Raw genomic sequence first — 27,271 nt, forward strand, 5'->3', positions numbered from 1 at the left:
AGAATGATATCCATCAGCTGGAGCTGGGTACAATGGCATGAGCCTAGAATTCAAAAATGCTGAACACAGGAATTTCTAGGAGAACCAGATTCAGCATACCACACCCATTCATTATTCCTTTCTTCATGAAGCATTGTGAGATAGGGAGTCAATTTAGGGTGAGGGTTTTGGTTTTGGCATCAAAGGTCAAAAATTGTTCCTAATCATAAACTTAGAGTAAGAGTTTAATGTAAATGTATCCTTATATCTGTAGCAAAGAAAGTCAGGAGTCATTCTTTTTCTGTATTTTCTTTCTTTTTCTTTTTCTGCACTTTTGACTTTGCTCTTTTTCTTTTCTTTTTTATCTTCTTCTCCTACTTTACTTTTTTCATTCCTTGTTAGCATTTATCTTGAAATCTTGAAATCTTAATAAAGTTTAATTTTTAAAAATGTTGCTGATCTACCAGAAATGTTTAGCAGTACACCATATCTGTCTTCCTCCCACCCTTGAGTTCATTGATCATCATCAGCACTCCAGGATTTCCAATCAGAAGTTGGTTTTAGGTACTTAAAAAATTCTGAAGACCAAAACCGGAAAGTTGTGCTCTCATGTGCTCTATCTGTACAGTGCTTGCTCCAGTAAGACTGTTGCCATATTATACTTAATAATAATCGGAGCCAATCTCCACACATCAGGATCTGGGAGGAGTCTTTCTAGGTATAAGATGTTACTTCTTGTGTAACTTCACAACTTTTGTTTTAGAGATAAATCATTGGCTATGACAACTGGAAAATATCACTGATCTAACACTAGAATTATGAATAAATAATTGGATTATTTGGATAAAGAATAAAAAGTGCAGGAAAAAAGAAAAAGAAACAAAAGAAGATAATACAATAAAGAAAAAGAAAAGAAATATATAAAGAAGTGACTTCCAACCTTCATCACAACAAATAAAAACAAATTTAGTATCTCTTCATCCCCTATAAGGCTACAAACAGATATATCTTCATCCCATATCCCATCACTTATCCATAAGCAAATCATAAAACATCAACTTTTCAATCCTGGTGTCAGCAAAAGTCCATAAAGTGTTGCCAGAACTTTGCAGAAAAAAAGAAAAGAAAAGAAAAGTTTTACTTTAATCATGATCAAATAAACCAACTTTATATTCCTTCCTTTTACTTCTAACAGTCGTAATCTTTAATTCAATCAAATATTGTCATAGGAGTTGAATTCTCTTCAATTCTTCTTTATCCTATCACAGATATTTCTTCAAGGGTTTAACAAGCCCCTTTTGTAGATCCAATAAGAAAACATTTTCCAGGTCATTCTCTTAGTTTATCATTTGCATTTCCCTTTTAATTTTTAAAACTTCAGCCAGTTTCTTTTATATATCCAGTAAAGCATCCTTTTCCAAATCATTCTCTTGGCCTGTCATTTGTAGTTCCATTTTTGGTACTTTGTCTTGTCAGATAAAATTTGTTCCATATCTGTCATTCCTCCATTAACATCTTTTGGACATAGTCTATCCATAGAGTCAGACATAATTGCTGACAGTGTTGATATTGTAGTTACTAATTTCTGACTCCATTCTTCAAAGATCTCCTTTAATGTTTCCAATTTTATAACATGTTGTTTCATTTTGTAACTCCCACTATTAACTGACATCAAGAACAGGCTTATATTTTTTCCCCTTCTGCTTAGAATCTTTAGTACCCTCTAGTGTCCAGCTACTAAAATTATAAAGTAACTTATCTTTGCTACAATAACCAGATAGCCAAAATAAGTCTGTTTCCTGCAAGAAGCTATTTATTTTTTATAGTTAATTCCAAAATCTTATAGTAAAAGTCAATATTCCAAATTTACCTGGACCCTTAATCCATTTATAACTTCCTTAGATCATAATTTTATTTAGCTTTTTGCTGTTTATTTCAAATGCTTTAAGTTAAGCTTATAATTAATTTTTATTTTGTTCAGAGTTGGAGATAAAACTCACCTGATGACTTTTGAGACTTGTCATTCCAAAGGTCTATAATAGCTTTAAGATGGTGAATAGGCAATTTTGGAAAGCGATTAGAAAGTGAGGTTTGTGAACTTAGTGTCCTTTTAATGGCTCTGCTGCCGTTATGAACAAGATGGCTAATCTCTTCATCTGCTGGTGCTCAAACCCATGGGAAACCACTGTTCTGCAGTCTCCACAAGGAGCAGCTATTTGGAGCACATGTAGGCACTCTCCCATCCTCTCCTTATCTGGAGAGGTTCCAAAGGACCGGTCTACTCACTGGTTCCTTGGTTTTTGCTGTGGTCAGGTCCGTTTTTGCCATACCTCTCCTGGAAGTCCCACAAAAATTACTTCTGAGGCTCATCAGAGGTCATCTCCGATTAGAATTGTCTTCCTATAGATTAATGTTTGTGCCTTATTGCCTTAAAACACTGAAATACAAAATTAGCTCAAGGTGAGCCTTTGGCACAAAACACTGAATTCTTAACAAATTTTAACTGAGTTAAGTGAAAAGCAGCAGGAAACAACAGTAGAGATGTTAGACTGAATTCCTAATGGCAATATTAGGGACAATCTCATCTCCATTACATCTACCTGTCCCACCCGATCATTCAGAGAGGTCATGTTACAGATCCTGTCTATAAGAGAATTCCATCTGGCAGGGTCCAGGAAGCACACTTTCTCTGCAGTGGTGCCCACCCTCTGGAACATCCTTCCCCCAGAGATAAGACAGATCCCATCTCTTGTGGCCTTTCAGAAACAAGTAAAAACCTGGTTCTGGCATCTTGCTTGGGGCGGGAGGGGGAGTAATCACCCCTGGAGATGGTTAGTGCCCTAAAATGGCCTCTTAGATATACATAAGTGATTCCAAAAAAATCTATCAACTGGGTTTTATATGGTATTTATCTTTAATATTATATTTGTATTTATATTTATTTATGGTATTTTGATGCTTTTTAATGCTTTTATCCTTGCTGTAAACCACCCAAAATCCCCCCTTTGGGGGGAAATGGGTGGTGGCAAAATGTAATAAATAAATAAAATATTGTCAGAATTCTGGTTTACTACTGAAGAGTGTTCACAAGAGTAGGAAGCCTGGATGAAGTTTTTCATCAGGTCAGTTTCCTTTTGAGGAACATTGTTCCGGAACCATGTGGTCATAATATGATAGAGTTGGAAGGGGCCATCAAGTTCAACCTCCTGCTCAGTGCAGAACCCAAATTAAAGATCCCCAGACAGATGACTATACAGTACAGCCTATGCTTGAACATATCCAGTGAAGGGGAACCCACTACCACTCTGGGAAACTGGTTCCACTGACAGACTGTTCTTACTGTTTAAAAAACATTCAATTAGAATCAGCCTTCTCATAACTTAAATCCGTTGTTCCATGTCTTGCAGTCTGGAATAGAGAACGGACCTTAACCTTTTCCTACGTGACAGTGTTTTAGGCATTTGCAAAGTGCAACCATGTCCACTGTAAGTCACCTTTTCTCAAGGGTAAACATATCCTTACCTACCTAACTGCCAGTAAATGTAAATGTGAGGCCCAGTGTTGGCAGATGCTGGGAAAGCCTTTAGCCCAGGAGAGGTCAAAAAAGTCACACACCAAGCATTTCTATAAAAATAATTTATTTACAGAAAGCAAAAACAAAAGCAAAACATTTAAAGTACGTAGCTCCCTTTGGAGCAAGCCTTGCTGAGCTACATTTCCAGCAGAGAGAAAAAGAGGAAGTGAGAAGACAAGTCCGGGCAGCTCCTCCCCTCCCCCAGGCTATTTGCATGAAGCACGTGCGAGGAGACAATCTAATACAACCCCTTCACCTGGCCAAAATGACTAGGCACATATAGCAGTCTTAATCTGTTAGTAGGAAAACCTCAACACCCAGAACTCTACACACTATATGAGTTGGGTTATAAATAAATACAGAATAAAATGGAGCCATTGCTTCTTGTAATCTGGATATTACAGTATACTTCCATTGATGCATCCTAAAATTGCATTTGCTTTTTTTGCAGCCACATCATGCTGCTGACTCATATTACATTTGGAATCAGGTGCTATTCCACAATATTTCTCACAAATACAATAATCTAGCCAAATATCCTATATTGTACATTTAGTTTTTGTTTCCTAAGTGAAACACTTTGCAGTTGTTTCTATTGAACTTCATTCTGTTACTTTCAGTTCATATCTTCATGCCATTAAGATCATTTCTGTCTTCAACAGTATTAATCATCCCACCCAATTCTGTTTCATCTCTACATTTGATAAACATTCATTCCACCTCTTCATTCAATTCATAAATGAAAATACCGAAGAGTAAAGAATCCAGGCAGGACCAGACCTTGTGGCGCCCCATTCAATACCTCTCTTCAGTATGAGACAAACTGTTGTTGAGCACTCTTTGAGTATGATTCTGAACTAGGTGGGTCACACCACCCAGCCTGTATTAATCAGCTTTCTAATTTGCATGTTATGGGCTACTTTCTCAAATGCTTCATTGATCAAAATAAATTATGTCTACAGCACTCAAATAAGATAATGTAGTTATTTGTTCAAGGAAGGAAGGAAGGAAGGAAGGAAGTTTGGCAAGATTTGTTTTAGGCAAATCCATGCTGACTTCTAGTAGGTATCAAACTGTTCTCAAGGTGCTTTTAGATGATTTTTTAAAATCTAGTCTATGAGCTTCCCAGGTATAGCTGTCAGACTGACTGATCTGTAATTTTCTGGATCTTCCTTTTTTCCTTTTCTGAGGATGGGCACATTTACTCTCCTCCAGGCATATGGCACTTTGCAAGTTCTCCAGGGGTCATTTAAGAAAATATGTAAGGGTTCAGCCAGGCTACAGTATCAGCTAGTTACTTCAATATTCTAGATGCAGTTCATCTGTTCTTGGAGACTGAAACTTTTTAGAGTAAATAATATTCCCTGATTTTGTTTCTTCAGCCTCAAACCTCAATCCTCCTCCTTCATCCTGTTGTTGTTGTTTATTCGTTTAGTCGCTTCCGACTCTTCGTGACTTCATGGACCAGCCCACGCCAGAGCTTCCTGTCGGTCGTCAACACCCCCAGCTCCCTCAGGGACGATTCCGTCACCTCTAGAATATCATCCATCCACCTTGCCCTTGGTCGGCCCCTCTTCCTTTTGCCTTCCACTCTCCCTAGCATCAGCATCTTCTCCAGGGTGTCCTGTCTTCTCATTATGTGGCCAAAGTATTTCAGTTTGGCCTTTAATATCATTCCCTCAAGTGAGCAGTCTGACTTTATTTCCTGGAGGATGGACTGGTTTGATCTTCTTGCAGTCCAAGGCACTCTCAGAATTTTCCTCCAACACCACAGTTCAAAAGCATCTATCTTCCTTCGCTCAGCCTTCCTTATGGTCCAGCTCTCGCAGCCATATGTTACTACGGGGAACACCATTGCTTTAACTATGCGGACCTTTGTTGTCAGTGTGATGTCTCTGCTCTTAACTATTTTATCGAGATTTTTCATTGCTCTTCTCCCAAGGATTAAGCGTCTTCTGATTTCCTGACTGCAGTCAGCATCTGCAGTAATCTTTGCACCTAGGAATACAAAGTCTTTCACTGCTTCTACATTTTCTCCCTCTATTTGCCAGTTATCAATCAAGCTGGTTGCCATAATCTTGGTTTTTTTGAGGTTTAGCTGCAAACCAGCTTTTGCACTTTCTTCTTTCACCTTCATCATAAGGCTCCTCAGTTCCTCTTCGCTTTCAGCCATCAAAGTGGTATCATCTGCATATCTGAGATTGTTAATGTTTCTTCCAGAGATTTTAACTCCAGCCTTGGATTCCTCAAGGCCAGCTTGTCGCATGATGTGTTCTGCGTACAAGTTGAATAGGTAGGGTGAGAGGATACAGCCCTGCCGTACTCCTTTCCCAATCTTAAACCAGTCTGTTGTTCCGTGGTCTGTTCTTACTGTTGCTACTTGGTCGTTATACAGATTCTTCAGGAGGCAGACAAGATGACTTGGTATCCCCATACCACTAAGAACTTGCCACAATTTGTTATGGTCCACACAGTCAAAGGCTTTAGAATAGTCAATAAAACAGAAATAGATGTTTTTCTGAAACTCCCTGGCTTTTTCCATTATCCAGCGGATATTGGCAATTTGGTCTCTAGTTCCTCTGCCTTTTCTAAACCCAGCTTGTACATCTGGCAATTCTCGCTCCATGAACTGCTGAAGTCTACCTTGCAGGATCTTGAGCATTACCTTACTGGCATGTGAAATGAGTGCCACTGTTCGATAGTTTGTTTCCTGATGGAACTTGTTTTGCTGTTGTTATTGGAGTAGATTGAACCAAGATGGGAGTTGAGTAACTCTACCTTTTCTTTGTTATCTGTTAGCATTTTCATCAAGCAGCTGGAACATGGATTCTTTTCTTTTCCTTTTCTTTTGAGCTTAACTAAAAAAGTCCTTTTGGGTCTTTGCTTTCAGCTCATTCTGAGCTTTTGCTTTCCTGACACAAATTCTGGTGTTATTAAAATATATATAAGTTCTTATGTAATAAGCTAAATTGTACCCCCAATTTAGTTCAGGGTTTGCTCAAACCAAAAGGTTCACCAGTGCTGATTGCAGGGAACAGTTCCATTATATGTTAAAACTGATATCCTTATGCACTAGAAGGGGTCTGGCAAGCTTCTTTAGTTGGGAAAAATACTTCAGTTTGAAGAAAGCCAGGTGCTTTCCATAGCCCCTTCCATAACCCCCTGTCTACAGTAGTTCTGGGGAATAGAATTGATACTAAAAAAGACACAAGGGTGAACTTTGCGAAGTAAAGTTGTGCAGACATCACTCCTCAATTCTTCCATTGCAACATTGATTGCTGGGTCTTGGTAAATATTGACAGATGTAGCAAAAAGGGTATATGCATATGGTAATGTTGCCAGGACCGTGAATTCTTCCTGGACCATTCCATCATTAGTCAGAGCATTAGGTGTATGCTTTTCAGTGACTCATTCCTCTTCCTTGGAACCTCTGTTCTTAATTAAAAGGAGTCTGGAAGACCTTTCTAGATCATCAACCTTTGGGCAACTTTTGTTCAGCCCAGGATGAAAGTCATTAAATGACACTATCACCTGGCCCAACCTTCCTCCCTCCCTCCCCATTTTCCCAGGCAGGACTACCTATGCCATCTTCAATTCAGAAACATTCTTTATATTTTATTCTTCATTTCCAAATGATGTGGTATCTGTGGAGAAGGTGCTTTCCCTTAGCATATCTGAGCATGTTTGTGTGTGTGTGTGTGTGTGTGTGTGTGTGTGTGTGTGTGAGAGAGAGAGAGAGAGAGAGAGAGAGAGAATGCTACATCTACTAAATTTATCTTCTTTTTTGGCAGGAGGCCTCCAAAATTCTGGCTTTCTCTGTTGTGGCAAGAGACTGTTTCTCTTCCAGCCTTCTGCTATAGCTGAACACTGTACAGTGGATCACTTCAGGAAAACCTTCCTCACTGCCGTTCTCTGAACTCCTGCTTCATCTTTCCTTTATTGAACTGAATGTGCTACTTCCTGAATTCTTCATTTCCTCCATTGAGTAGAATGATGTTCTAAATTATCACAGATTCTTATTCCCATTTTATTACTTCATATGGTAACTTCAGATATTGTGTTACATTCTCCAAAAATTATATTTTTTCCCAATAATTTTATTAGATTATATTATACAAGTAAAACTAATACAACTACATAGTACAGAAATTACATTAAAATTTTAAAAATTAAAAAAGTGAAGGTTTCTCCTTTTATCACCTTAACAATTACAGTCTAGTAACAACTTTTGGAGGTGTCTGGGATTAACAGCAAAAACTTTCAGGGGCTATACACAGCCTTGGGATCTTAGATTTTGCTTTAGAGGATGTCTCTCATTCCCATTATGCAGCTAACACATTGAAGTTACAGCCTGTGCATAGAAAAGTGAGTCAAAAATCTTTTCCAAGAATGTAACTCCCTGTATCATGCCAGCTGGCACATGATGTCCTCCACCAGAATTCAGAGAATTCCTAGTTCATGGACAAGAGCCACTCCAATGAAACAAAGCTTAATCTTGAAAATGCTGCAGATCTCCTCTGCGAGAGTTTTTGTTTAAATATTTGCTGACCTTATCAAGACCTTTCACTCATTTAAATCTGTTTCCTAATGTATATCATACAGGGATCTATTGAGGCTTTATTGAACCCAGATTAGCTCCTCTTTCAAATTAGATTCCCTCCCCCCAATGGATTTCCTTTGCATCTTCTCCACCTCCAAAGCCCAATTGTTTGAGAGAACAGCAGCTTCATTACTGATACACCAGGACTATCTGTATACTTTTTGTAGAAGGGTGAGTCATGCTTTCTACATTCTGGTTGCTCAAATTGACACTTGATTAAATGGAAAATATACAGCTGCACTGTTAGAAAGATCACAAACCTCCACTTAGGGTGGGGTAAGTGTACATATACTAGCCTACCCAAAGCAGTATATTTCCACTAGAAAGTTCAGAATTTTATCTCCTCCAAGAGTTATACAGCTGTGACTGAAAGTGGATATAATGTCAGAAGGAAAAAGTATCTGGAAAAGCTAAGAACTCCTCAAGAACAATGTAGGTCAGGTAGAAGTTTCCTTTGTGGCCTTTCCTTTTTGCCTTTATGTAGGAATAGGGAACCCCGTATGCTCCCGAGCTGTAAAAGCTGACATACCTTTCCAATGACTATGCTGAACAGGTTGCTGGGGCTTCTGGTTCACCAGTAACAGGAAGAATCTCCATCCCTGGTCTGTTCAATACAGGCCCTAATAAGAAAAGTGGGTAACACTGCATTGGGTTACACCAAGAACTTTTACAGGAAGCCAGAGTCTTATCCCCCCTCACCAGCCCCCATAGTCAGGTAATAGTTGCAGTAGCCATGTGCAAATACCTTAACCTAAAGGCTAGTCTTTTCAGCTTTAATTTCCACCTGAGCACACCCCACAGCAACAACATTCCCTCCCTCACTTTTTCCAAATCCATAGGGGGAGGCAGTGAGTGTTTGCCCCTTCTTCCAGTGCCCTTTCTTCCTTGTGATGTTTACTAAGGTTGCCGAGAGTAAGATGTGCCAAAATTGCTTTGCAGTTTTTCAGAAGTCTTTTCCCTTCTGTGAAATATCCTTCTGTTTTTCAACATTATTTTCAGGGCATTTGACAATTCCTTTCAAATGTCTCTTGGTGATGTTTTGTATTTTGTGCAGAAGTGGTGGAGGGTGCATACACAAACACACACACACACACAGACACAATATCTTTCCATCAGGCTGAAGCTCCCATGGCTACCTCTACTTCTCAAGTTTGTTTGTTTTTTAAATGCTTGCATTCCCTCCCTCAAGACATCTGGATAAAATGAGGGAAGCCACTGAGGCTGCAGGTTGCTAGAGAGATTACTGTATAAGAAGAAATATGTATTCATACCTCTTGGTCCTTCAGCAAAGGATCATTACCTTGTCGTGGTGCTGGAGCTTGAGCACCTCAATGATGCCATGAGCTAAACCATGAAGGGCCACCCAAGATGGGAAGGTCATGACAGAAAGGTCAGACTAAATGTGATCCCTGGGGAAGGTAATGGCAACCCACCCCAGTATTCTTGCCATGAAAACTAAATGGATCAGTACAACCAGAGATATGTCGGTATACCATCGGAAGATGAGACCCCCAGCTCGGAAGATGGTCAAAATGCTACTGGGGAGGAACAGAGGATGAGTTCAACTAGCTCCAGACGTGATGATGCAGCTAGCTCAAAGCTGAAAGGACGGCTAGCGGCCGACGGTGCTGGTGGTGAACGGCGAATCCGATGTTCTAAGGATCAACACACCATTGGAACCTGGAATGTCAGATCTATGAGCCAGGGCAAATTGGATGTGGTTATTGGTGAGATGTCAAGATTAAAGATAGACATTCTGGGTGTCAGTTAACTGAAATAGACTGGAATGGGCCACTTCACATCAAATGACCACCAGATCTACTACTGTGGACAAGAGGACCACAGAAGAAATGGAGTAGCCTTCATAATTAATAGTGAAGTGGCTAAAGCAGTGCTTGGATACAATCCAAAAAACGATAGAATGATCTCAGTTCGAATTCAGGGCAAGCCACCTAACATCACAGTGATCCAAATATACGCCCCAACCACAGATGCTGAAGAAGCTGAAGTAGAGCAGTTCTGTGAGGATCTGCAGCACCTACTGGACACCTAAAAGAGATGTTATTTTCATCACGGGAGACTGGAATGCTAAGGTGGGCAGTCAAATGACACCTGGAATTACAGGGAAGCATGGCCTGGGAGAACAAAACGAAGCAAGACATAGGCTGATAGAATTTTGCCAAGACAACTCACTCTGCATAACAAACACTCTCTTCCAACAACCTAAGAGATGGCTTTATACATGGACTTCAACAGATGGATAACACCGAAATCAGATTGACTACATCCTTTGCAGCCAAAGGTGGCAGACATCTATACAGTCGGTAAAAACAAGACCTGGAGCTGACTGTAGTTCAGATCACGAACATCTTCTTGCACAATTTAGGATCAGACTAAAGAGATTAGGGAAGACCCACAGATCAGCTAGATATGAGCTCACTAATATTCCTAAGGAATATGCAGTGGAGGTGAAGAATAGATTTAAGGGACTGGACTTAGTAGATAGGGTCCGAGAAGAACTATGGACAGAAGTCCGCAACATTGTTCAAGAGGCGGCAGCAAAATACATCCCAAAGAAAGAGAAAACCAAGAAGGCAAAATGGCTGTCTGCTGAGACACTAGAAGTAGCCCAAGAAAGAAGGAAAACAAAAGGCAACAGCAATAGGGGGAGATATGCCCAATTAAATGCAAAATTCCAGAGGTTAGCCAGAAGAGATAAGGAATTATTTTTAAACAAGCAATGCATGGAAGTGGAAGAAGACAATAGAATAGGAAGGACAAGAGACCTCTTCCAGAAAATTAGAAACATCAGAGGTAAATTCCAGGCCAAAATGGGTATGATCAAACACAAAGATGGCAAGGACCTAACAGAAGAAGAAGAGATCAAGAAAAGGTGGCAAGAATATACAGAAGACCTGTATAGGAAGGATAACAATATCGGGGATAGCTTTGACGGTGTAGTCAGTGAGCTAGAGCCAGACATCCTGAAGAGTGAGGTTGAGTGGGCCTTAAGAAGCATTACTAATAACAAGGCAGCAGGAGATGACAGCATCCCAGCTGAACTGTTCAAAATCTTGAAAGATGATGCTGTCAAGGTAATGCATGCTATATGCCAGCAAACTTGGAAAACACAAGAATGACCATCAGATTGGAAAAAATCAACTTATATCCCCATACCAAAAAAGGGAAACACTAAAGAATGTTCAAACTATCGAACAGTGGCACTCATCTCACATGCCAGTAAGGTAATGCTCAAGATCCTACAAGGTAGACTTCAGCAATTCATGGAGCGAGAATTGCCAGATGTACAAGCTGGGTTTAGAAAAGCCAGAGGAACTAGGGACCAAATTGCCAATATCTGCTGGATAATGGAAAACCAGGGAGTTTCAGAAAAACATCTATTTCTGTTTTATTGACTATTCTAAAGCCTCTGACTGTGTGGACGATAACAAATTGTGGCAAGTTCTTAGTGGTATGGGGATACCAAGTCATCTTGTCTGCCTCCTGAAGAATCTGTATAACGACCAAGTAGCAACAGTAAGAGCAGACCACAGAACAACGGGCCAGTTTAAGATTGGGAAAGGAGTACGGCAGGGCTGTATACTCTCACCCTACCTATTCAACTTGTACACAGAACACATCATGCAACATGCTGGGCTTGAGGAATCCAAGGCTGGAGTTAAAATCTCTGGAAGAAATATTAACAATCTCAGATATGCAGATGGTACTACTTTGACGGCTGAAAGCGAAGAGGATCTGAGGAGCCTTATGATGAAGGTGAAAGAAGAAAGTGCAAAAGCTGGCTTGCAGCTTAACCTCAAAAAAACCAAGATTACGGCAACCAGCTTGATTGATAACTGGCAAATAGAGGGAGAAAACATAGAGGCAGTGAAAGACTTTGTATTTCTAGGTGCAAAGATTACTGCAGATGCTGACTGCAGTCAGGAAATCAGAAGACGCTTAATCCTTGGGAGATGAGCAATGACAAATCTCGATAAAATAGTTAAGAGCAGAGACATCACACTGACAACAAAGGTCCGCATAGTTAAAGCAATGATATTCCCCATAGTAACATATGGCTGCGAGAGCTGGACCATAAGGAAGGCTGAGAGAAGGAAGATTGATGCTTTTGAACTGTGGTGTTGGAGGAAAATTCTGAGAGTGCCTTGGACTGCAAGAAGATCAAACCAGTCCATCCTCCAGGAAATAAAGCCAGACTGCTCACTTGATGGAATGATATTAAAGGCAAAACCGAAATACTTTGGCCACATAATGAGAAGACAGGACACCCTGGAGAAGATGCTGATGCTGGGGAGAGTGGAGGGCAAAAGGAAGAGGGGCCAACCAAGGGCAAGGTGGATGGATGATATTCTAGAGGTGACGGACTCGTCCCTGGGGGAGCTGGGGGTGTTGACGACCGACAGGAAGCTCTGGCGTGGGCTGGTCCATGATGTCACGAAGAGTCGGAAGCGACTAAACAAATAAACAACAAACCTCTTGGTCACCTTGTAACAAAATACATCCAAGAACATTATATTCCTCCCAAGAGAATTTCACCAAAATTCTCTTTTTCTTCTAAAGCAATTTCTAAAAGGAATTCTTTGATTAAAAACAAGGAATAAAAAGGTGAAAATTTTGGCAGAGCAGTGGCAAGGCCTGCTCTAGACATTTTTCTGCCCTAGGCAAAGTCATATTCTGGCTCCGTATAATTATATTTAACCCTCAAGTGGGTGTGGTGGTGCATGGATTATGCTGTTATTGCTTTTCTGGGTATAACTTTGACAAGCTGATAGTGATGCAATTCACTTGCTCAGTACCTTCCTATCAGACCTTTGTCTTGCTTCGTAAATATTATCAGCTTTCTGAGGTCTGTAGCTGTAATAATTATTTATTTTTCATTATTTGTAACACCTGGTTGATGTGCTGTTTACTACCACTCAACCAACTTTATGGGTGTTTTCAAAAAGCATAGAAAGAAAAAGTTCTCAAGCAACAAGGAAAGATTATGAGATTTTATACTCATATTGTGTATTTTGGAAGTCTTTTTAATTTTGGCACTCCCTATGATTTGATGCCCCAGGTGACAGAACCGGCCCTGGCAGTAGTTGGGAGAAAGGTGAAAGATCAGTTGCTTCTATTTTTACCTTGTGGCAACCATAGTTCATTTTTTATATATATAATTTTTACTAAATAATTTTTTAAAAGAATAAACACAATACAAATTTTGAAAGAGAAAAGTAAGGAAAGAAAAGTAATAAGTGAGAAAAATGGTGTTAAGAAAAAAAAGAAAAGAGAAAGAAAGGCAAGTTATAAAGAAGCGGCTTCCAGTCTTCTTAACAGCAGTTACAAGTACATTTATAGTTTACCCTCTCTCTAAGGTTACAACATCATTTCCTTCTTCCCATGGTCCACCCTTTCTAGCCATCATACCCATAAATCATGAGTTCATTTTTTTCTTTTTTCAGCAAAAAGCCCATAAGGGGTTTCCAGTAACTATACAGGTAGTTACTGTCCTTTCTCTAATCAAAAAAGTCAATTTTGCCATCTCTGCTAATTCTGTCATCTTCACCAGCCACTCCTCCATTGTGGGTGTTTCAGAAGCAACCATAGTTCAGATCACTGGATTCAGATACAGTGCAAGGACCCTCAGTGGGGAGGGCACTGGTGGACCTCAGGTTTTCCACCCCATCAAAGAACATTACACTTCCACATTCTGGACACCAGACATGTCTGGAGTTTGAGGGGGAAAGTAGATAATTGGTTTCTTGCATGCTTATTGTTTTTAAAATAGTAAATATCAAATCAAGATTGTGATTTTCTAAGTGTTTTATTAAAGGAGACTTTTATTGATAAATAGGGCCAGCCTGAAGAAAACCTGTTGTAGGGTATGCACTGCTTGTGCTGACCTTTCTTTTTAGCTTTGCCAAGTGCACAGAAGGACAAATTCATGTTGGGTTTCCTTTTTCAGAGAGAGAAGAGTGGTTCCATGGGATTAATTTGCAAGGCAATCTCAAGCACTTGGGAAACCTGTTCACCCATCTCTGCTGCAATCAGCAAGACGGTTTCTGTTTAGCTCAGCTCAGCTCTTCTTTTCCTCCCTCTTACTAAATCCTGCAAATCAACATCTCCCCACCTATTCTTTCATTTCCATGTCCTTCACACACTTGTTACATATCTTCTGGGAAATTTGCAGAATTGTAACCAGCTGTTAGCTCCAGCCTTCTCATTCTTTCTTAAGAGATAGATTACCAGAAAAATAAGGTGAAGATGACATGTTTGTAAAAATGAGGTCTAAGCTTGCATATCTAGAAAAAGTCCATTGAAAACAATGATGATTTGCTTTGGAATATAATTATTAGTTTACTGCAAGTCTGTTTTGCTGATGCATGGGTAATCAACCACTGTGTTATTTCTGTTGTTTTTAATTGTTTGTTTTTATTGTTTTTTACTCTGTTTTAATTGTTAGCTGCCCAGAGTCATGTATATGGGATGGGCAGCCTATAAATGTATTAAATAAATAAATAATTCAAACTGTTTACGGAAGTAGTATTGCATCATGTTGTTTCCATTAATTCATGCAAGACTTCCATGTATCACAAAACGTCTTCCATTCACAGTGTATACTTCTTTGTAGAATTCACTGTACTTATTTTCTTTCTTAGATTTCTATCCCAACTTTCCTCAAGAAGGTCAAATGGTGTACCTATACCCTCTCCAATTTTTCCCCACAACACAAACCTGTGAGGTTGGTTGAGCTGAGAAACAGTGATGGCCTGATGTCAGCTAGTGAACATCCATCTCTGAGACATGATTGGAGGCTAAGCCTCCATGTTCCTATTCTAACACTCTAACCACTACCTCATGGTAGGGTTCTACTGAATTACCATACAATGTAGCAGTGACCATCAACTTAAAGGAGATTTGACAAATTCATGGAGAATAAGACAATTAATGGCTACATATTGAAGGCAGTGAACCTGTCAATATGAGTTGCTGAGCAGTGAGAGCACACTGTCATGAGTACTGATGGCGAGCAGGAGGGGGCCCCTATCCAGGGGGGAAAATGCATGCATAGTACTGAGGAATTAAGCAGCCATTCGAAGAGACACAGATCAGACCCGCCTTGACTTTTGGGGTTTATCTGTCTGGGTTTTTCCCACACTTATTCAGTTTGTTAGGATTCTGTTTTATGTAGCAGTAATCAACACTAGAGACCTACTCCTCGTCTCAGCATGATTTCTGACTGTTAGGACACACACTGACATTATGTTCATGTCCTGCTTGTAGGCTTTCTGCTTTAAGAATTCTGAAGTATATCGATCTTTGGTCTGATTTAGAAGAGCTCTTGTATTCTTAACAGACAAACTTCCATCAGACAATACCAATCTTAACAATGGACATACCATTTAAGCAATGACAAAAGGATGTTTCTAGGTTCATTTTGCACGGGCAAAAAACCAAGAATTGTTACAAGATGCTAAAGAATGAGGGGGGTGAGGAGTATCTGATTTGAAATTATATTTTGGTGCTTGTTGTTTGCTGGAAGGACATGACTTGAGATTTGGGCGGCATGCCTACTTGTGGTATGATAGTTAAAGTTAAAAAGGATTTTAAAAATCATTTTGTTAGGTGTGCTATACTTAGGGTTTGGAATAAATATAAAACAAGACTGTCTCCTAATGTACCATTGAGGCTGTAACCTCAGGAAGCCTTCTTTAGAAGAGAGATGATTAGGAAACCAATTTGGCTGAGATACATAGAGCTGTTACATTTTGTGGAAGGGGAACCCAAATTTAAAACAAGGGAACAATTAGAATTGGAAGGTCATATCTGTCATTAGTTTACTTTTGCACAATTGATAGTCCTATTTAATTTGGATAAAAATAATTTTGTTGATGGAAAAACTCAATTTGAAGTGGATTTATGTACTAATGATGAGCATGTTATTACTAAGATGTATAAAATATTATTGCAGATAAATTTGGAAGATGAATATGTTAAAGATTGTATGATCAAACAGACAAATTTTGGGGGGATATACCAATATTATGCTTGATCAATGGGAGATCATGTGGAACAAAGGTTTGAAATTCATGCTGAATTATAATTTGAAAGAGAATTTTTACAAAATGATGTATCATTGGTATTAAACACCTGCTAAGTTATCAAAGATGTATAAAGGGGTATCAAATGTGTGTTGGAAATGCTCCCAAGGCGAAGGTACTTTTTATCACCTTTGGTGGACTTGTGGGAAGGCCAAGGAATATTGGAGCAAATATGTTATTACAATTAAAAAGATTCTTAAAGTGAATATACAACTGAAACTAGAACTTTTTCTTTTGGGCTTGATGGACCAACAATTTGAAAGAAAATTTGGAACTCTGTTTTTGTATATGATAACAGCAGCAAGACTTTTGTATGCACAAAGATGGAAAGATGCACAAATTCCACAATGGAAGAAGGGATGGTGAAATTACTGGAGTTGGTGGAGCTGGCAAAATTGACAGCACTGATAAGAGAAAATACTGTGACTGGGTTTGTTTCTATGTGGAAACCACTTCTGGACTATTTGCTTGTAACTGAAAAAAATGAAGTTTTGATTTTGGGTTTTGATTATTAAATTGTTACTTTTGATAGAAATGTTTATTAAGGTTTAGTTAAGAGTAAGAGATCAAAGTATTAATATTTGTATTCATACCTGTCTTGGAGAAGGTCAGAAGTCACTTTCTTTGTATTTCTTTCTAGCTATTTCTGCACTTTTTTAGTTCTCCTTTCTTTTAGCTCTTTTCTCAAGCTTTTCTATACTTGGTATTTTATCTGTATTTTAAAACTCTAATAAAGTCCTTATAAAAAAGAGAGAGAGAAATCTCCACACCTTAGTTGCTATAATAACATGCTGCTCACACAAATATTACTAGATTTTCAGTTCATAGGATAAAGCTTTCTGTTATACACATATTTTAAAATAAATATATCATTCAAAAAGTACATTCCTAAATATTTTCCCTCTAAAACTTGGTTAAAGTCGAGAACTGTGGAGGAACATTTAGCAAGAGTGGATAGTTGTGGTTTACATATTAGCCTGAAATCTAAATGCTGAAGCATTTTTAGAGAATTGGGAAGTGACTTCGTATTCAGTTGATCTAAGGCTGATAAATACAGTGAAGTAAATTATGTCAAACAGATTCTCTTTGCTGTAATAATAGGTTTGTGGGGTGGGGGCTGTTTGTTTGCAGTAGTAGAATAAATGGATGAACTGATATAGTATGCCTGAATTTGTTTTGCTTTGTTTTATGGGGTTTTGAAACTACTCCTTGAGGATTTCACACATGTCTGACTGCATTAAGTCTATCTACATATATACATTTTCTCATCTCCAAGGCCACTTAAGAGACTACCAACTGATTTCAGCAGAAGTAAACAACCAAATGTGAATTTGTAATATGGGGATTTTCTGTTCCTGTAGTTTAAATAAATATAGCTGAATCACTAGGTGCCTATCCTTTCCACTGAAGACCAAAAATGAAGCTGTTGTCAGGATTGTATAAACCAGGGATAAGAAAATCTGTTCTTTCAAAGGCCACTTTCCTCAGGGATCACACTATTAGGCCAATGGCAACTGATGGGCCAGAATCAAAAATCGGCAGGGCCAAAGCCTGGCTATCATTTCTTTTTTATGCCTTTCTTCCTCGTGCTGTCAAATCTTTTCTCACTTTTCACCTATCCCACTTTCTGGTTTTTTCCATCTTATTTCTGCCTCACCAGCAAGCCGCTGGAGTGAGGACAAATAACTTTTGCTAGAGATGTGGACAGATAATTTGCAGAGAGTTTTCGAAGGTAGGCGAGCAGCAATGCACAGCCTTAGAATCAGGGTCTGTCTTCTGGTCTCATGTTTAGCCAGGATTTGGTTACCTATTGAAATGAGGATTGAAATGATGAGAGGATGTCGCATTGGAAAGAATGGATGCAAGAGCAATACCCCTTTGAAAGTGAAACTGATTGTTTTATGGTTACAGAATAATACAATAGAAATGAAACTTTGGGACTAGCGATTAAAGGAAAGGGGTTAGAACACAATAAGCAATATTGTGTCCATGGACTCTGCAGAGAGCTCACTTGATGCCCACCAGGCTCTCTGCTAGCTGACTTTCATTTTAATAGATTCTTTTAATTCAGCATAATAAAAGGGAAGCAGGCATGGTGCAGAGTTGCTAGTATCTTATCTCTGCGTTGGCTGCTAACATCTCTGGTCTTCGTATACTCTTAAAACATAAATATAGAGATGCTTTGTTTGGAAATATATTTTATCTCTCAGAAAAGAAAAACAAAGATAACCTGAGGTATACAGAATACCCCAAATTTATCCCAAGGTTTGCCTGACCATGTCCACCATGTTGGCCACTGTTGAAGAAGCAGCTAAGCTAAATGTTAATCGGCTTGGCTTGTGAAGACCTATACCAACCCCACAGCATCATGAGGACATGGGAGAAACATTGATTTTGGATCAGAGCAGCCCTTGCACATGCAGGAGATCTAAGAATGCATTTAGCTGAGTTAGTCCAATCTATGTCAATATTTGCATGTGCTCATATATTCTGTTGTGTTTTTCCACTTAAATATTAAGAAAAACCCTTTACAACCCATAATTTTTGACATATTTTGGATATATTTTACCTTGGTGAAGGAAGATTTGTGTCCAGTTTTAAATAGAATTTAGAAAGCCACATCTATTTTTTCCTTTGGCTATACAACTATACAACTAGCATGAGAGGTAAGTATACCTATATTTAAATTTGTAGCAATATTCTACTCAACCTTAATATTCATAAAATTTAAATGCAACTGGCCCTCAAATGTATACTTTAGGAAAGTAACTTTATCCAACACATGTTGTTTCAATATATAGCTTTACCAAGTATAGGCTAACTCTTTTACACATATTTTACAAATAAATGTTGTTTTACAAATGTTTGAAGCAAAGAACAACAGACAACTGCAGAATCTGTTTGTTGCTACCATCTGCTAAGCACCATTTGCTTAAGCATTCTAGAGTATTTCCTATAAAAATAATTCCATGGTAGCTTCTGTTTTCCAACTCAGAGAAAGCCTGTGCAAGCCATCTATATAAACCTTATAATGTATTTCTGCCTCTCTTACAAGTTTTCTGCATCCATTTCTTTTTGCTTTCAAGTTTCCAAGATCTGTTTTGCTTCATCCTCTCTAAAATGATTCCTTCCTACACAATGAATTTAACTGCTTTTCCAATGAGGACTATGCAGAGTTTTGAGAGGTACTTTGGTTCCATGGAGCTTTGACTGAATCACACCATCAAAGCAGATCCACAAATTGCTTCTTCATGTTAGCAAATTAAATCACGTGGTTTCAAAGTACTTCACAGTCTTTTGTTTGATGCTGAAGTGTTCTGTGTGTGCATGCAGGTATTCCTGCAAGCAGGAACTTACCCTGAACAAAGATTAGTAAAGCAGGTTTTATAACTATAAGAGAAAGATTTAGTTACAAGAAATTCATTATAAGGGTAGGCGAAGGCCACCACTGAGGTAACTAATCCTACCAGGAGAAGAGTCAAAGAGCATGTAATGCAAACATGGGGAAAAAGTGTGAAGGAAGTGGTATAAGACTAGCAAAATCATTGAACAGAGCAGGCAGAGTGGTAGACAAAAAGGGGACAGAGAGTAAATTATTGTCAACTACACCCTACTTCCCACTGTGGTCAGGAGGTCATGCCATGCTGAAAAGTCAGTGTCTTTCAATTTGGATCTCTTTTGCAGCTGTTTACAGACTCAGTGGCTTTTCCCTTGCTTCTGAGATTGTTATAGACAATGTACAATGTTGCAACTTCACTTCCATACATAGAAAATCCTGACAGAGGAATGTGACAAGCTCTCTGATGTTGATATGAATAACTGGCCAATGATTCCAATCACCTCATTCAATACTTGGCCTGTCAAAGCATTTTTGGACAATAAGGCTAATATTATTTTGAGCTTTATTGGTTTTTTGAGCTCTCAGCTTCTATAATGTGGCCAGTCATAAGCTTTAATTTTGTTTTCCCTTGTGCTAAAAGAATGCTGCATTTCTGTGCTATCTTGACAACACAGCTGGGAATAAAGGCCAAATCTTTGTATGTGGGCCCTAGGCTGACCAATCCAATAACAGTCTTAAGTCACACATTAAAATTCTGCATGATTATGGCAGGTTTAGTTTTCTTAATAAGCAAATGGCATTGCAGAAAAACAAGTAGGCAAGTAAGCAATAGTAGTTGTTATGGTTGGTCATGCAGTCAGCCAGGTGTTTAGATTGGATTTGGCATTTTTGTCCACCTATCCAGTCCTTCCCAAGGACCTGGGATAGGCAGATGTTGTTCTTTAATCATATGAAAGGTATCGTCACAGGATGAAAGCAGTTCCAAGTAAAGCTGCCTTGTGCAATTGATTAATGGTGATTTTGTGAATGCCAATGGTGTTCAAGTGGTGCTCCAGATGTTTTGGAATTGCACCAAGGCATCTGTTACTATTGGTACTACTTTTGCTTTCTTTTGCCACAGTCGTTCTATTTGCAGGTCTTCCTATGTTGTGGTTTTCTCCAGTTCTTTCTCTTCTATTCTGTTGTCTCCAGGTATTGCAATGTCCACTATCCAGACTTTTTTTCAAAAACAGAAAAAGAAGCAAGCAAGTAAGTAGTAATAGTAGTAGTTGTTGTTATTTGCTGTTATATTCATATCCCACTTTACAACATGCTTTGAAAGTTTTTTTTACTTTTAAATTGGAGTAGGACACTTCCTTCACCAGTTAGTTTAGGCCAGTGTTTCTCAATCTCAGCAACTTTAAGAAGTGTGGACTTCAACCCCCAAAATTTCCCAGCCAGCATGGTGAAACCCTTCAACATATCCAGATGAAACATGGTAGATTTAATGTCCTTTAAAGAGTTTACTATCCCTGTTATTTTCATCCATTCTGCCCAAAGTGAAGCATTTTAATGCTTCCCCACGGATGGCTGATTTTCTTTTTTCTCTTAAATCAGATCTCACATCTGCTTTACTTTCAAATCTCAAACTGGAAGCTCAAATTGCCTTCTTTGAACCAGGGCTGATTCAAGCAGGCCTATTCTCTCTGTGACCCGTCACCCTCTCTTTGTGTCTGCTTCCCCCCCCCCCTTCCTTTCTGGCAACTTTATTTCTTTTTTAATTTCCCCAGAGAGTGTCTGGGGCAGGAAGTAGGAGGAAGAAAATGGGACTTCTGAATCTTCTTTAAAGAAAAAAGAAAAAAAGAAATGTATGGTGGTACTGTCCTTTGTGCTATGGAGTTGCAGATTTACACCTAGTAGTCCAGTCTTAATGGCACTGCTAGACTGATATTTTGGCCAGCTACAAATCAATATAATCCCATAAGAATTTCTTTTTTATTATCACCTTTCACTTGGAATTCAGCACACACTATCAGTGTGTGGATTCTTGATGTTCCGTGTAATTACAACAGGGGTCCCAGAGGGATCTCCCAAACACAGGCTGACCTTTTAAAAAATGCACCAGCTGTAAACACAGACATAGAGGAAAGCACCTAAGCAAATGATCCTCCACAGACCTCAAAGCTGCTGCTGGCGTTCATCAATGTTGCATGTTGTTTGGTATACATACACAGGCTATGTGTGGGTGGAAAAGGGCAGTGGGGATATTTGTGTCTCATCCCCCCACCTCCAAAGATTCTAAAAATTCATTTTTAAGGTCATCTTAATGCATCCTCCAAGTGACACAGGAGACATGATCTTCAGCAGCATTTTCCAGCCTGACACTATCCAAATATATTGGTCTATAACTGCCAGAATTCCCTGCAACTATGGCCCCAGTGATCATTAACATCATCCACAGAGCCATTCTCTGTGGTACAGATGAATCCTGCTGTAAAGCCATCAGATGCAAATGACCACCATCATATCTTGTGCCACCAAATCTCTACTGTTACCCACAGATCAACATAACTGTTAGTTTACTTTCTTCCACATTTTTAAAAATTGTAAATTAATTTTGGTCTGGATATGAAGAAATTCTTGGATGTTGGTACATTAAAATATAAAACAAAACAAAATGACTCACTGGCTAAAATCCTGAGCATTGAACAAACCATATTATATTTGCTTGCCATATAGCTGTGAAAAGGGAGGGAGATGAAAAGTGATGAATAAACAAGGTTCAGCAGCACAAATGTCACTGAATAAATGCAGCCTTGATCCCCAGTATGCTAAAGTTTCACAAACCTCTGACAGATGGGGTCATTTTATTTCTTTATTTCCACTTGTTTAAAATCTCAAGCTCTTTCTGTCTTTATGGGAAAAAAGATGAATTTTTGAATGTTTTCATTAAAATCTGTGGATTTTAGCACCTTCTCATAAAAACCCTAATCTCTCATACTACACAGAGTCCTAAATATTTCAGCAACCCATTGTAAAATCCCAGTATAAAATATGTAGAAAAGATCCTGCAAAATGAATGAAGAAGAGAAGAGACTTCAGTAAAGAAAATTACATGTTTTAGTCTGCCATATTTCCTCCACATTCTGTTCTCTTTACTCTCTTCCACTAAATTATGTGTTTTTGAATTCTTTTAACTTCAGACTGTTGGCTTCTGAAACTAAAGTTGTCTCTGATGCTGCAGACTTTAATATTTGGCATATGGCTACCTATTGTCCTATTAATGGTATGGGCTCAACTGAATTTCCAATAATATTTGGACATATACTGTATATCTCCAAGTTCTTCTATGCTATTTTTTCAACCCACTCCAGTTATCAGAATTCTTAAGTTTGCAATATGTTACAATGAAGACTTAAGTTTAGAAAACTCTTGGAAGTCCTGTTAAATACAAGCAGGTTTATTTATTTATATTTCAAATTTCATCACCGCCCATTTCACATGAAGCTTGAAATTAAGACATTAATAAATGGAGTAGATAATAAATCTAGCAATGCTTATTCCAAGTTCAGTTTTCTCTTGGGATGTTTTGGCACCCAAATGCAAACAATTTACTAAGCTCCAAGGTAGATTTTTGTAGACATCACACCTCACAGGGTGGTGGTTGTGGGGAAAACAGGAGGAGGAGGAAGGAGTATTAGGTATGTTTGCCGCCTTGAGCTATTTATAAAAATAATAAAGGTGAGATAAAAAATTCTAAAACAAAAATATTAAAAAGAGCATTGTAGCTTGGATAAAATATCAGTGTAATTATTTGTGATAACATCTGTCATGTTTCTAATGCAACTTGCTGGTACAAGACAATAATTATTGTCTATCTCTTCCCTCTCTCTGGCCTCGTTTTTTTATGCTGCTCTTACACTATTAGAATGTTAATCAAAAATGAGATTAGGATCACTGTAAGCTGCTTTATGCCTAGCCAGACTACTGTTCTGTGTAGTTTCAGGGAATGTGTACTAGGAGTGAGCAACCTTTTGGACCACAGGATTGGACTCAGGATGCAAGTTTGAAAGGCCAAGGTTTGAGTTGGGCTGTTGCTATACATATTTTATTATATTTTGTCATCCTGGTTTGTACTAGACACCTATGGCAATATCCATTTTCTCTCTCCCCCTTCTCTGTCTCATGCCCCATCTGTATGCATCCATAACATTAAGCCAGAGTTCTTTTTAATCATAATTCAGGGGTTGGCTGTGTGGCATTCATACCTATCAGGGTACTTGCTGGAGGCCCTCCTCCAAGAATTCTTTGAAATTTCTAGACATCACAATAACTTGTGATACTTTCATGAAGTCTTGCAAGATTTTAATAGCCCTAAGGCAGATTCTGTGAGCTTTGATGATCTCCTGAAAGATCACAGTGATATTTAGGCACCACGTCATGCCATTCATAGGATTTAATTTAAGTGTGAGGAACCAAGGAGACTGTACAGTGACCATAGGACATTCATTCACACCCCTTAGGGCCATCTTGTAAAAGTGGAAGAACACCACAATCCACTCATGAAAATTTCACATATTTTTTGTCTTCTTTGGAAAAATAATTCAGCGGCATTTTTTCCCTTAAAAAATTGAATCTAAACTGATAGGAAATAATACAGAGTTGCTTTTTCTGGCTTTACTTGCAACTGCCCCAGACTTAGGGATTCCAATTTCTAGTTCCTAATTCTGAGCAACTAATGTTTATCGACCTGAAAGAAAATGCAGGCTATGTCACTGAATTCCAAGTAACACATTGAGTCTGTCATGTAAAATGATGGTAAAATATAAATCTGTATATGAAAAAAGCCATAGTGAAGGAAAATAAATCCAGAGGATTTGGATGTAAGTAGAAAATAAATGATTAAACTGTGCTTTGTACTGAGTTTCCTGCATCTATCTAGCTTTGTGATATCTATTCAAGACTATATTTTTTCTGGAGGAAGGGATTTGTTGCAGGCTGACAATGGATGGGAAGAGTGTAAAATGTAGGGAGAATTTTAAGATGCTCTGTCTCTCTAATTTCTTTTTTTGGAAATTATATTTTACAGAGACTTCTACTCTCCAGACATTTCATTCATTTTGACAGTAATGCATCTTTTGTAGAATCATACAATTTGGGGGGGGGGGGGAGGATCTTGCCTTCACTGGCAAAAAGGCAACCCCCCCCCCAATCAAAATCTAAGCTAAATATTTTGACCTAGCACTAGTTGTTCCATATCTCCAAGATTTCTCCTTTGCAAATCTGTGATTCATATCACGAAGTGCATGTAGTGGCAATGTGGAAGACCACTGTTATTTCGAGGAGTTTAAGTGACATATTTTGATTTTTGTCCTTCACACAAAGAAGCTTAGAGTTTATTTTGAGTTATACTAATCTTTACCTGTTTTTCGTTTCTGTTTGGAATGGGGGAGGAGATAAGAGAAAACCCTAAGATTGTTTTCATTAAGCACTAGCTTATCTGTATAGCCTCCCAGGCTCTTGGAAACAGGTGCTCCAGATCCTGGGAACTACCCAGTCAAGGTCAGATCCTGCAGCCTCTGTAGCATGGAAACAGGGTCACGAGGCTTTAGGGCCAGACTTCAATAAAAACCTGAGGATTGTCTTTGGAGTTTGGAGCTTCTGCACAGACCTGAGCGCTGGGTGCTCTGGAAATAGAGCCATCCTGGGGTATCTCTGCTCTCCTTATTTGTTAATATGTTTTCTACTACAGATTAAGATTACTATGGTAACTAATCATTTTGGCCAGGTGAAGAGGTTGAATTTAATTGTCCTCTTTTTGGATGTTAATTTTTGCACCTGGGAGAAGAACTTGCCTGGACTTGTTTTAGTTTCAGTTTCCCTTCTGTGTAGGCATGTAGAGAGTTAAGCAGCTCTTACTGAGAGCCTGTAAATATGTTTGCTTTCTGTAAATAAAATTATTTTTATAGAAATGCCTGGTGTGTGACTTTTCCGATCTCTCCTGGGCCAAAGGCTTTCCTAGCAATCTGCTAACATCATTAAGGGGCTCCTGACAGCCTATGGGAGATGGGGTATCATCTTGCTTGGTATGTTATGATTTTTCTTTCTTTATATTATGCTGTGTATGCTTCTGTTTAGGGGACGCGGTGGCGCTGCGGGTTAAACCGCTGAGCTGTTGATCGGAAGGTCGGCGGTTCGAAACCGCGCAGCGGGGTGAGCTCCCGTTGTTAATCCCAGCTCCTGCCCACCTAGCAGTTCGAAAACATGCAAATGTGAGTAGATTAATAGGTACCGCTTCGGCGGGAAGGTAACGGCGTTCCGAGTCGTCATGCTGGCCACATGACCCGGAAGTGTCTATGACAACGCCGGCTCCAAGGCTTAGAAACGGAGATGAGCACCGCCCCCTAGAGTCGGACTCGACTGGACTTTACGTCAAGGGAAACCTTTACCTTTACCTATGCTTCTGTTTAATCTGTCTAAACTATGTTTCTGTTTAACTCTGTTTGCTTAAGTTTAAAATAAAGCTTCAACTCTCTATCCACTGGCATGCTTATTATCTCTGGATCTAAAAGAACCAACTGTCTGAGCACCTGATCACTGCTTGGACACTTGGCAGAGCAGTGCATCCAACCAGGTTCAACTTGTTCTTTTCATTATCTTCCAGATTACACTATTTTGGTTTCTTTTGATCTGTTTCACAATATATGTCCTGAAATCTGCCTTGCAATTTTGTGCATTTTCTTCTGCAAGACTCTTCTGTTTTCCTTTTGGACCTTATTTTCAGAATGCTTAAGAATTTATTTTGAAATTCTCTTGGGGGTGTTTATTTCACTTTTGAAGCTAAAGGATGGTGTATTCTGTTATTCATCTTTCCATCAGTCTTAAATTTCCCTGCCTGCCTACACCTTCCAACCAAGAAAAACTCCGTGGGAGAAGTTCTCTTATGATGTCTTCTCTTGGCAGATAATTAAAGTATGAAGTAGAAAACAAGCTGCATCATGAGAGGCAGGATACTCAGACTCCCTCTTTCACTACTTCATAACTAAATAAGTGCAAGAACATCTCTGTTCTTATATCTCTGAAATTTCCTGGTGCTCCCCTATCAAATATTAACCAGGCTGAACCCTATTTAGCTTTTTCAACCTCAGCCAAGGTTGGCTAGATGCTACAACCTGCTGTGGGACCTAGAAATGCCCTTGTTCAGTCTCAACACTGACTTGGCAATCACTCCCTGGGATTTCAGCAGGAGTTTTCTCAGTCCTCCCTTGAGATCTTCAAGACTGAGCTTGAGACATTCCAGGTGAAAAGCATGTGCTCTGTTCATGAACTGCATCCCATTATTACTCTGCTTCTGAAAAATATTAGCACAGTTTTCCTCAATAGCAACTCTCTTGATATTTCAATGAAGGCAAAGTTCTTAAGGTTCTTTTTGGATCTCACCTTCCATCTCCCCTTTCAGACAAGGTGGAACATAAGTGTCAGGGTAGGAAAGCCTGAGCTCTTACAGAGCTACTATTAGTCAAGGTGAACAAAAGGATTGGAGTGGGGTTTAGTACAAGATAATTCCATTCAACAGAAATAAGCTAGATGCATGAAGTCCAATGTCAGTCTTAGTAATTTTGATCCCTACTCATAAGAAGGGTTAAAAATAACACAGCTAAATAAAGACAATGAGGAGTCCTGGCTTAATCAAG

The sequence above is a fragment of the Candoia aspera genome, chromosome 1 (genome assembly GCF_035149785.1).
Source record: "Candoia aspera isolate rCanAsp1 chromosome 1, rCanAsp1.hap2, whole genome shotgun sequence".
Classification (NCBI taxonomy): domain Eukaryota; kingdom Metazoa; phylum Chordata; class Lepidosauria; order Squamata; family Boidae; genus Candoia; species Candoia aspera.